Source organism: Periplaneta americana, chromosome 9 (genome assembly GCF_040183065.1).
Source record: "Periplaneta americana isolate PAMFEO1 chromosome 9, P.americana_PAMFEO1_priV1, whole genome shotgun sequence".
Taxonomy (NCBI): domain Eukaryota; kingdom Metazoa; phylum Arthropoda; class Insecta; order Blattodea; family Blattidae; genus Periplaneta; species Periplaneta americana.
In genome coordinates, this window is record NC_091125.1 from 60,047,271 (window position 1) to 60,060,329 (window position 13,059).

General features: G+C 36.3%; 1 protein-coding gene across 1 annotated transcript in view; it reads left to right on the forward strand.

Annotated features, from left to right (window-relative positions):
* Positions 1–7,646: 7,646 nt before the first annotated feature.
* Positions 7,647–13,059, forward strand: part of LOC138705584 (uncharacterized) — an 83,729-nt gene continuing 78,316 nt past the window's right edge. Inside the window, exon 1 of the mRNA XM_069834187.1 lies at positions 7,647–7,765. The gene's annotated coding sequence lies outside the window, so the exon portion shown is untranslated. The remainder of the gene's footprint in view (positions 7,766–13,059) is intronic.

Genomic DNA, 13,059 nt, shown 5'->3' on the forward strand with positions numbered 1-13,059 from the left:
AGCTTCAATTGCTAACTTTGCTAAAAGACAACAAGCTACAGAAGAGTAGGCCTAACATTTTGGTCTTTGTCGTAAGCTCTTAACAGAAAGAGAAACATCACTCATTAACAGGGAAAGGGATTTGGAGTATTATAACGAATGGTGGAACGTAGTATAGATATTCGTAGCTCAGTGACTGTCAAGCGAGCTGCATGGACGAGTACAGTCCACTTCATACAAACTTACACGCAACTTGCTTAAACATATTTCAGAATAAAAAAATGGAATAGTTTAATGACATGTGGGCGGGTTGGCTGCCAAGTGGTATAAGTCACAAAAATTGAAAAATGGACTAACACTACTTATAGTTGCTAGACATCCAGTTCTTTGTATCCTACAAGTAGTGTCCGACGTCCGTCCAAGTTCAATAGTTCGCTCACAAATAGCGCAGAATGTTATTACCAAAGCTCGGAACTTGGGGACTTGTGTCTTTGCACGTGGCTAAGCGACCGGACTTCAATGTCAACAAACTCCCGCTTCCAGCACGGAGGTACTGTCAGGTCTGCTACAAAAGTGGTTTCTGGCTGCAACAACATATTGATAATATTATGGTAGGTTGAAACACGTAATTTTATAGCATATATATAATAAAAATAAACATGAGAAATATATCAAATTTACTGTTCTGCTGTGTACATTTTATTACAGTGTATGACTACCTACATTCGAAGATTTTTCGGTAGTAGACTTAAAATACTGAATTTTTTCACTGCTACTATTTCCTGTTCGATTTTCGGCAGTTGCTAGCTGATCTCGTATCTGAGAAAGGTAAGTATATCCTAAATTTTTCTCGAAAATAGTTTTCAATTAGTGTGTCACTACTAGGGCAAGCCCCTCTACGTTTCGATCCATGGATATGGACAGATTTTTCTCCAATTTAAGGGACTGCAATGTCTTTCAATGAATTCCGTTTCCAGCCTCTAGTTTGTGTGTGGCATAACTTAGAAAATATAAACTCTCCATTCGAAAAAAAATTTGTATCTCCTCCGAATTCTCCACGAAATTCTGTATCTAAAATAAAAAAAAAAAAAAATGTATTTTCAAGCTTCTATAATACCCATTCGAATAATACGTGTTTTCTAATTCCTCAAACAGACCGTTTACCTTTAATTCTCTGAATGTCATTGGCTTCGACATAACAGTTTCTTCGTCCGTCTTCCTGTCATTAGTTGTGGCCACTTTCTTAGTACATACGACTGTCCCTGAGCACTTGCAGCGTGAGCTTTGTGTACGTTGTACCTGTAACCTTACTCATGCACACGACACAAGTCCCCAAGTTCCGAGCTTTGGTGATTACACTGAACGAAACTGCTGAGCGCCTTGGCAGTCTAGTGGTGTACGTCCAAGTGCTCCTGCCAGTGTTATCAGCCACAGATTCTGTGCTGTCGCCGCCTGTGGACATTGTTTACTCTGTTGTATTCCAAACATTCTTATTATTAAATAAGTGTTGTTCAAAAATAAAATAACGTAGCCTGTGTATGAATCATTCATATTAAATGCAAGTTGCTCACGACTGTAAATTACGTAGTCTGTATGTGAAACATTCATAATTTTAGGTTGTTTTCCAAACTGTGAAATAAATGTGGCCTGTGTGTTCAAGACTTTACACATATGGATGGGACTGCTGCATTACCCTGATGGAAGATTCGTCACAATAGCAAAGAAAAAATATATAGGGGACCCCCTTGTCACCATTCTTTTTTTCTTGGCTTAAATTGTAATCTTTGAACTATTTCCAATGACGATGAATAAGTTGATGAAATCATAATATCAGATGACATCGTATAAATTTCCATTTTGTTCTTTTCAATGTTCATTTTTGTTTGTGTTTTTAATAATGAACAACAGTTCTGCTTTTGAGTACGGCTTCAACTTTTATTCAATCTCATTTCCTTCCCCAATTCATTTTTGTTGTTTTTGCTTTATAATTTTAATTTGTACTCACTAGCTATCTAGTTAAATTAAATAAGTAAAATTAGGGGAACGATATCTTTTCCAAGATCATGACTTTGAAAAGTTCACTTTTGAGGTAGTTGAAACAGTTGCAAGATAGATTTATAACTTCTAATTGAAAGTGTGTATGTTCCACTTATTGCCAAGACATTATTTACTCAAGACATATACAATTCTGAATTTACAGTGAATTGCAAACTTTAAATTTGCTCTCCTGAAAACATAGAAATTTGGACGTACACCACTTGGCAGCCAATCCGCCATATACTACATGTGTTTTTCTTGGCAACGCACAAGACACCAATAAACAACATTACAAATATACATTATTAAATATCAACCACTGCATCCTCGCGTGTCAGTGCAAATGTTGATGGCTGATAGACAGTTGTCTTCTGTATGGAAAATGTGAGTTTTTCTGTCAGGAGCGTGTTAAATTAAATATCCTTATTTACAATATCATGAAATATGAAAGTATGTGTAAAACGTACAGTATACTACAGTATTTACTCTATATATATATATATATATATATATATATATATATATATATATATATATTTATATAACTGCAATATTTACAACACAGCCTAATACAGTATCATTAAATGTTGAACAAAATGTAGAACCAAATGACATGGCATTTTCAATTAATGCTATGTTTTGGTGATGAAACAGTTAAGTTCTTTCTGTGTCACATCAAGTGAGATGTACTGTTTGATAATAGAGTTACATATCACTCTGAACCTCATTCAGAGGTAAAGAGAGCAGTGTATTATGATAATAATGATTGAAAGAATTTCAGTTTTGTTCTTTAAATGTGCAGAAATTTGATCCAAACAAACGTAAGATTGTAAAATTCCTTTGTACAACAAAAAGTTAGATTTGTTCGTGTTATGACCCAGGGCTAAAGAACGCCCTGTAGCATGATTTCCTGTGGAGTATTAAATTTTAAACAGGAACAGTGTCAGCGGAATATCCGGTCTTGAGATGCTTAGCCAGCGGTATAGAGTCTTGCCGGGCGTGTGGTAAATCACTGTCTACAATGATTTGTATTCTTACGCCTCAGATCATTGCTGGACTAAACGGATTGGTCCAGTGGGACAAAGCATGCATTTTAATTGGTTAAAAATTATATCACGCATTGTTCGAACTCTTTTCTTGCACGTAGTCTCATTATAGCGACTTGTCACTATAATGCACTAAATCAAAATTAAATGTAAGATTTGTTTGATTAAGACGACATTTGTAAGTATGTGAAATCAAAAGCGCCTTTAAGCCCATCTCACCTAGTGGATGGCATGGTCGGCACCCAGGGCGGGAAACGGTTAACGAAACATAAAAAGTGTTGGTGAGGAGATTCTGCAGTTAGTTAGTGATTGAAGACTGCTGGCAGAGAGGGTGAATTTTGAGAGAGAAGCGGCATGGCGTCGTCCGATGAAATACCCTGTAAGTAACTTTGTACATTTTGTAAATATAGAATAAATCAAGTAGAGTTTACAATATTGCAGTCATTTCCGACTTAGTTTAGTAATCATGTAGTTTTCCTATAGTATCCTGAGAGCTCCGGCTCCTCCAATAAAATCGTTTTCCATTGTTGTGTACAATGGTGGTGTCAGAAATGCTGATGAGAAAGAGCAGAAGTCGAACGCAGTAGCCATCCGGCTAGCAATCAGTGCGACCTAAGTGACGGTCGCACAACAGTTCGGATCAAAATTCTGCATATTTAAAGACCAAAATTGAAATTCTTTCAATAATTTATTATCACAATACACTGCTCTCTTAAATTGACTGAGCATAATCAATGGTTTTCCCGAAACCCGCTATGAAATGTTTAATATAAAAACAACTTTTATCTCGAAAGAGAAGCAAAAACGAGCAAAACTGTATTTAACTTTTTTATACGATCGATATCTCAAAGAATAACACACTGCAATTAATGGCGTTATTTACGGTTCTACGGTTGGTATTCTGCAGCCTGCCCAGAGTGATGGTATCTGTTCGCAAATCACGTACTACATCCTGCTGCATCCTATATTAACTTGGAGATCGCAGCACCATAGATATCGTGATTCACTATGGTGCCATCTGTCCGAGGGAGCTACACAGCTCCAAAAGCTCTCTGGTCTGCTGTAGTCCGCTCTGAAATTCCCTATGCCTCCTAGGGATCTACGCAGCTTTCCCAGACAGAGGACATCTGTAGGTGAATCACGACACCACGTCTGCTGGATCTCCTGGTTAACCTGAAACTATTGAAGATGATGAAGTTCAAATTAATGAAGGCGAAATAAATCCGAAGTCTAAAGCCGAAAGTTACAAAGCAATTCTGCTTCAAGTGCTTGAGGAAAAAGCCCAACCAAGTAACTTGTTCCAATCAGGATTTGAACTGGGCCCCGCTCCTTTCACGGTTGCAAACGCTAGTTTACTCCACAGCAGTGGACGGACAGAGTCTTACATCTACAGCTACTGTGGTGAATACCGTGAAGTGTGGCTAGGCCTAATGCCCATGGAGGCAAACCTTACTCGTATGTTAGCACCTCAGAGAATGATTCTTGTGATGATAATCAATTTGAGATTGCAGATCTAGAAATAACTGCATCAGGGTAACACACGAGTTAGCTTCTTTGTCTTTTTTAACCTTCGCCTTTTGCACGAACTTGCAACAGGTCTACAATGCGGTATAGGAGAGAATATATTTCAGGACAAAAGTTAGACTCATACAATGCAAGTGTCATTATCGTGTGGTTAGCATGACGCAGAATCATTCCGAAAACGTCAAAGGACAATTACAAGACAAGGTACAAACATTCAGTGCCGTGGAATAGAGATATCTACAACCCAGCCGGAAGTCGAGCAACAAACCTAATGATTAGGAAGCGCATGCGCTTACTACAGAGCCATAGTGGCGGATGAAGTATAGATTTAAAAAACGAAAATAAATTACCAATGACAGTTATTAGCACGGCTGAAATACTGCTAGATAATAATATATGACGAACAATACAGGTTGTCCATATGAAACCTTTACAACTTCAAATGTAAATAACAAATTACTGAGACACGATATGTATGTATGTATGTATGTATGTATGTATGTATGTATGTATGTATGTATGTATGTATGTATGTATGTATGTATGTATGTATGTATTTACACAGCAAGTGGGCAAGCACCCGGTGGCAGTGGTATATACAATATTAACAATACACAATAAAATGATAAGCAATACACAATAAAATTTACAATACACAATACAATTTTACAAAACATATACAATTTTATACACAATACAATAAGAATACACAATACAATTTAACACAATAATAATAAAACATAAATAAAATACCTAATTTTACAATACAACCTACATAATTATGTATAGGTCCTACATAAGTTTCAATAGTCTTTCACTTTACTCTCATCTCATTTCCTGCAGTGACACTATGACGCATTTCACTGACACTTTAGCACACATTTCACTGACACTCTGTAATACATTTCACTGACACTATAGAACACATTTCATTGACGCTATAAATTATCACTGATCGGAACTGTTCACTGCACTGTAAAACCATAACTTCACTGACTCACCTCGCTTCACTGATACAACAGTTCAAATAAGTCAAATAATTGCATCCTTATGCATACTTATAAACAGAATTACATTTAAACTAAACATTTCTAGTCTAAGGCCCTCTTACACGCTATTTTTAAATAATTTACAATTCAAACCAAGGAAGTAAACTCGTCAGGCTAGATAAATACATGTCACCTTAAAAAATTAAATGTTGAATGTCACCTTAATTTTAATTTTCACTTTATACACAACTTTTTAAGTTATTCTTGAATCTCCTTAAGGAAGGACAGTCCTCAAAGACCGCTGCAGGTAGGTCATTCCAATCATTTATAGTTCTATTTAAAAATGAGAATTTACCTACATCCGTTTTCTGTTTCCTACATTTGATTTTAAAATCATGATCGTTCCTACCATAGTACGTTGGCTTTTCTAACCGAGCCGTTATGTCTACCCATGCTTTCTGACCTAGATGTGCTCTATACAATGATGTTATTCTAGTTTTCCTACGTCTGTTTTCCAAAGTTTCCCATTTAAGTTCTTTTATCGTATCGTTTCCATCTTCTCTTTTACCTTTAACAAATTTAGCTGCCCTATACTGGATTCTTTCTAAGGAATTTATCTGATATATTCTATAGGGATCCCAACACGTAATTCCGTATTCCATTAACGGTCGCACTAATGTTAGCTATGCTATTTCCCTCGATGCGATTTTCTGCATGTTAATCAGAAACTGTCAAAGTTTTATGGGAATTTCGTTGGATTGTTGAAATGGTTGGAGGTGTGAGTTTTGGTAAAATCTGACAGTGAAGGAGATGTGAACACGTCAAGAGATGGAAAAATGTGTATCCTGGTTATCGAGATACAATCAGATACACAGGTGCAACGTCACGTCTGGACCCAATATGAAAGAGAACAGTCATTACGGACAACAATTCGGAAATGGCACCAAAAATATATAATAAACTGGGAGTGTGCTGCGGCAAAAGTGCAGTGGGTGGCGAAACACGAGTGTGGAGGACATTGAACTTGTACAAAGTGCATTTATCCGAAGTCCTAGGGAAATGAACTTGCCGCATTCGACTGTTCACGAAGTCCTTCACAAGAATCTGAGGCTGTTTGCGTACAAAGTTTAGCTAGTGTAAGCTCTTCATCCAGATGATCGTCCACGCCACACAGCATTTGCTGTCGACATGCTGGCTAGAATTGACGCCGAGGAAGTATTTCTTTGGACAAATGCACCTTGCGCACGCTAAATGCCCTGCAAACTAGTGCTTCGTTGTCCTCTGCCATTTCGCCGCAGCACACTCCCAATGTCAATAAATTTTTGGTGCCACTCTCGTATTGTTGGCTCGGATGGCAGCTCTCTTCCATATTGGGTCTGGATGTGATGTTGCATCTGTGTATCTGATCGTGTCTCGAGAAGCCAGGATACACATAGTCCACATTTCCTTCACTGTCATATTTCGGTTTTCAACAAAATTCACACCTGCAACCACAAAAACGCATTTCAACAATCCTACAAAATTCTGATTAACATGCAGAAAACCGCATCCAGATATCATGTCTCAATAATTTGTTATTTACATTTGAAGTCGTAAAGGTTTCATGTGGATACTCTGTATAATCTGTTATGATCATGTGGTATTTATCATGCTACTGAAGTCTATTATTTTCTTTGAAATGAGATATAAATACAGATCTTGACGTACTGCAATATGAAATTCATGGGTAGATATTTGATAATAGTTGTAGAAGTCAGAATTAATGACACTTCACAAAAAAAGAGTATTTGAGGTAATAAATAAATCCTATATTGTCGGTTATTCATCGACGCTGTATCAATTTCTGTGTTATCTAGCGCCGATGAAATTGGCGATTATAGTTTGTATTTGGGGAGATGAGACCATGGATTCGCCATTGCAATACCTGACATTCACCTTACAGTAATTACTTCTGCATTGACGTCGCATTTAACCTTGATAAAACTCTCGACACAAATACCTTACAAGAAATTATCTCTGACATAAACGCATTTTTACGCAATTCCTAATTCACATGTACTTATCAGTGAATAATGTACCGAGATAAGGGCACGATAAAATGGTTATGTTTAAATTGTAAGGAGAACATCGTGAGAGAGATCAGATTACTTTCACAGCAAAGGAAAAGTGAAGATTTCTTCCAATGCGAAGGTTAGTACTAGTAGTGTTTCCTTGTAAAAATATAAGCAACAACAGTATAAATATTTAATGCAGTGGCAATGAAGGCAATGTATTGCTGATTGTTGTAGCGGTGACAGATTGTGATGGTACCGGTAATCTTGCAGGTGGAGTGGTGACAGTAGTGGAATTGCAGCTGATAATAGTGACGGCATTAAAGTTTGATGTGGTAGTAGCGACGGTATTAGGATTGGAGACGCAAATGATGGTACAAAAGGTTGAACTAATATAGATATAAAAGAGTTTGGAGATAATATTATTAATGGTAGAGAGGTTGGGGATGGCAGTATTAATGATAAAGATGTTGGAGATGTAGTAGTAATAGTAGAGTAGCATTCATATCAGAGAAGTTCGAGATAATATTATCAATGATAGAGTAGCTGAAGACGGTATTATTAACGAAATAGAGGTGGTATAATTTATGGTAGAGAGTTTAGACATATTATTATTAACGTTAGAGAGAGTGGAGATGATTTCATTATTGTTGGAGAAGTGAAAGATGGTTTTATTAATGATAGAGAGGTTGGAAATGGAATTATTATTGGTAGAGAAGTTGCAGATTATATTATTAATGGTACAGAGGTTGGAAATGATATTATTAATGGCAGAGAGCTTGAAAATGGTATTATTAATGGTGCAGAGTTGAAGATTATAGTATTAATGGCAGAGGCGTGCGGTGCTATTTCTCGATGGGGAACAGGTCAGAAACAACACTAATAAGAATAATAATAATAATAATAATCTGTATTATGATTTAGCAACATTACCAATTTCCTTTTTTTTTACTTCATTTACAACTTAATCAGAAAAGTAATATGTTAATAAAAAACAAATTAATGATTTATTATGATTATTATTATATTATTATATTATTATTATTATTATTAGGCCTAAATATGTAATATCGTTAACTAAAATTAAATAAAACTCAATGAAAACCTACAATTTACCGCTTGACGAGCACCCAGTTAACAATTTCACAGAATTACAGTAAGTACTTTGAAAATGTCTTGTATAAGATTTTGTTTTAGTTTTAAGTTTTATAAGGCGAGGAGTAGGTTTGCCATTCAAAATAACCGCGCCACTTTTTTCAGCAAAATTGATTGAACTAAACGCTCTCGACTTCAGCTGATCGATAACACAACACTCGCTGTCTTGGTTCGCATCAGGGCGCTCGCGCTCGGTCTCGTTGAAGTTGGAACAGTCAGGAGTCACCTGTTCCATTGCCATTATTTCGTCAGGCCGTGAATGGGTAAATCGTACGAATTTTTTAAAGAATTATTGTATAATTTCACACACAATATTATGTCACACGAAAAACTCTTCGAACTTAATTGTTTTCCGAATTACCACTATATAAATAAACTAGCTTGATGAAACAGTATATTCCACACTCCTCAATTCTCCGCGAGGGAAGAGGTAACTTCTACAGCTTCCAGCGATACTCGGGTAAGTTCGTGTCCGCTCGAGCCTGCTTCGGAGAAAACATTGCTTGCGACTCCCACTCACATCAACACCCACAGCAGGCGAGAAGGGCTAGAGTCATTTTCACTTCACTGCAATAAATCTGCTAACGATAGCTGTTTTCGCTTTTCGAAAACTGCAAGTAAGCCTATACTAGTATATCTCACAATCTCAGTTAAGGGGGCAGGGAGGAAGGAACAGCCTGTTCCCTCTGTTCCATGGAGGAACCGCCACTGATTAATGGTAGAGAGAATGGTAATCTTAATGGCATAAGTTGAAGATTCTAATATTGAAGTTACATAAGTTGGAGATGATAATGGCATAGAGGTGAGTCATAGGCTAAGGGATGCAATATATCCTAATTAAATGAAACTGATATCCCAAGAGAAATCCTCAATTATAACAGTGCCATGAGTATCATCAATCAGATTCCCAAATTTTCCTTAGTTCAAAAAACATACAAGAGTCAGAGTATATACTGTAAGATCGCTATTAACGTATGGCAGCTAGCCTTGATATTACGTAATTATGATAAGTGCAGAATTGTGACTAGCGAAATGATATTTTTATGTCGTACATTAGATTATATACAATTAGATAAAAGAAGAAATATCGACATATTGGAAGATTTACATTTTAGATCTGTTATAGAATATATTCATTCATATATAAACAACTGGAAACAGCATGTTAAAAGAATGGACCGCTCCTGCATACCCCGTCAACTTTTGAATTATCGTTCAAATGGCAGATCACCGGGAAGACCATTTAAACGATGGCGAGAGATCGTAACAGCCCATTGTCCTAATACTTGGTAGCTGAAGAAGAAGCAGAAGGTTGGAAATGTAGTATTAATTATAATTACAGAGAAGTTGAAGTTGGTAGCATTAATGATACGGAGTTTAGAATGATAGAAAGGTTAGAGATGGTACTGTAATATTGACGATAATGAGCTATTGATGTTGGTAATGATGATACTGACTGTGGAGATAGTGCTGATGGTAGCGATCGATATTTGATAGCCAACTAGGGTTTAATAATCGGCCTCCTAATCAATTCTAAAAGAATATTTATATTTAATTCTATTTTTTCTTTAATACAAACCCTAATTAGGTAGGCCACCATTGAAAAATTTATTGGAAATGCAACAAACAATTTAGGCTACAGCACAAATTACATTTTATAAACAATCCTCAGTGCTATGGAGGATATCATCTCCAGGGTGCTGTCAGGAAATTTTAATTTTCGGAAGACTTCTAAGGACTCCCGTGAGATTGTGCGTCTAGCCCAATCATAATTCCTATAACGTTCCCAAATCACTGCAGCAGATAGCGATAACAGAGAGTTTGAGATCATAATATTGTAATAGTTATTGTACTTGATAAATAGAATACATTGTGATGGTTTTGATGGTAAAGAAGCAATTTTTTATATAAACATTTCGAAAACTACGGAGCAAATTCTAAATAAATAATAATGTCGAATGTTCATCAACTTTTTGTGTTACACTTTACACGGAATATTTACGGTTGCGTGCACAAATACTGCATGATGGCCTAAACTATTTGTACGCTATTTTTGACAAAAAATGTATTATTTATAAATATGCATATTTATTCCTTAGCAATTTCCGTATATATAAACCATATAATATTTTTGATACATTTACAAATATTCTATATTTACAGTGATGATGTCTCTCGTGTTATATCAATGACTAGGCTCCGTATTCCAGCTACCTAAAGACTGAAGTTAAAGACACATTGGATATATAGTACGCCGAACACAGGTAATGGAAGGGATTAGGATATAAACAAACACATCGCGTCGTCGCGTTGTTACGTGTTCGTGGAGTACAGTCAGCTACTGACATTCTGAAGCTATACTAGTAAACACTTGCTTGAGCCATGATGTTCACTTTCGTCGTGATCTTTACAGTGAATAATAACGTGAATTCGTAAGTTACGGAACTTGAACAAATGCGGATGTCACTTGAAATGATTTTATATTGCAAGAAATTCTTTGGAAGAGGTTATTGATGCATGATGCAGTACATGATATTCCTATTGTCTGATTTATTTCGTGTTACATTAGGATAGGCCTATTGCAAATGTCGCTCATCACTGAAAATCCACTAATTTGTCCACACCTGTGGAGTAACGGTCAGTGCGTCTGGCGGTGAAACCAGAAGGGCCCGGGTTCGAATCCCGGTCGGGGCAAGTTACCTGGTTGAGGTTTTTTCCGGGGTTTTCCCTCAACTCAATACGAGCAAATGCTGGGGAACTTTTGGTGCTGGACCCCGGACTCATTTCACCGGCACTATCACCTTCATTTCATTCAGACGCTAAATAACCTAGATCAGGGCTGGGCACATTACGTGATTCTGAGAAATGAGCGCTGTGTGCTTTAAAGAGCGCATCTTGCGAGCGCTGTGACGTAAGCATACTGTACGGCATTCAGTGTCGGTGCAGTGGTGACTCTGCAGTGTGATGGCGAACTTTGAAGACGGAGCTTCCGCTCATACACTAAAGCGTCCCGCTACTCCCAATGCTTTTAATGTATCATGGGGGGAGGAGTTCTTTTTGGTAGAGAGCAGTGGATTAGCAAAGTGTTTAATTTGGCATAAAACACTCCAACTTATTAAGAAGTTCAATATCCAACGACATTATTCTTTACAACATGCTACTGAATATGACAAATATGTTGGTAATGAACGCCATAAGTTAATACAATTTAAATAAAATATTTCTCAGGTACATTATATTAGAGTATCTATTTGATATTTACATTGCATTATAAGTTATTATACACAGTAATATATAATTTTAAATTATACAAGTATTATGATATATAATATTATATATCATGAACTGTAATATACTAAACTATGATATATCATAATATATTACTAAATGTACTATAATAACTTATAACGCAATATAAATATCGAATAGATACTCTAATATAATGTACCTGAGAAACATTTTTTTAAGTTGTATTAATTAATGGTCATATCGTATCATATCATATCATATCATATCATATCATATCATATCATATCATATCATATCATATCATATCATATCATATCATATCATATCATATCATATCATATCATATATCATATCATATCATATCATATCATATCATATCATATCATATCACATCATATCATACCATATATTATATATTATGTATTAACAGGATGACAATAATGCACTTAGGGAATCGGCTATGAGAATTGGCTACAAAATTTGCCACGAAATTGCAAAGGAATTGAAAACATTCAACGAAGGTGAAGTCATCAAGCGATGTTTAATTATATTGGCAGATGAACTCTGTCCACAGCAAGTAGGGGAAGTGGAAGCCATATGCCTGTCTCGTAGAACCGTGGTGAGGAGGTTGCAGTATGTGCGTATGGGTTATGTAAATAAGCGTAATGATTTGTGTGTGTGCATTGAGCGAAGTTTAGTTCATTAAATTAATAAGAGTGTTATAAATTCTGTAATGTACAATGGATTGATGTAATATCCTTATAAACTATTATGTACTGACAGACTGAATGACTAGACCAACCGTGGCTCTTGTTATATTAATGCAGGGAAGGTAGCTGTAATGCGAGTCCGCCACTGCGTGAGCGTTCTGCTCTGGCTTGGAGCGAGAGCAGCTCTGGCCGGCTAGACTGAGCCGCTCTCATGCCCGGCCCGGACCTAGATGTTGATAGAGCATCGTAAAATAACCCAATCCGCTAATTTTCTGTGTACTTTTCTAGAAATTCCATAAACTGTAGATTATTTAATTTA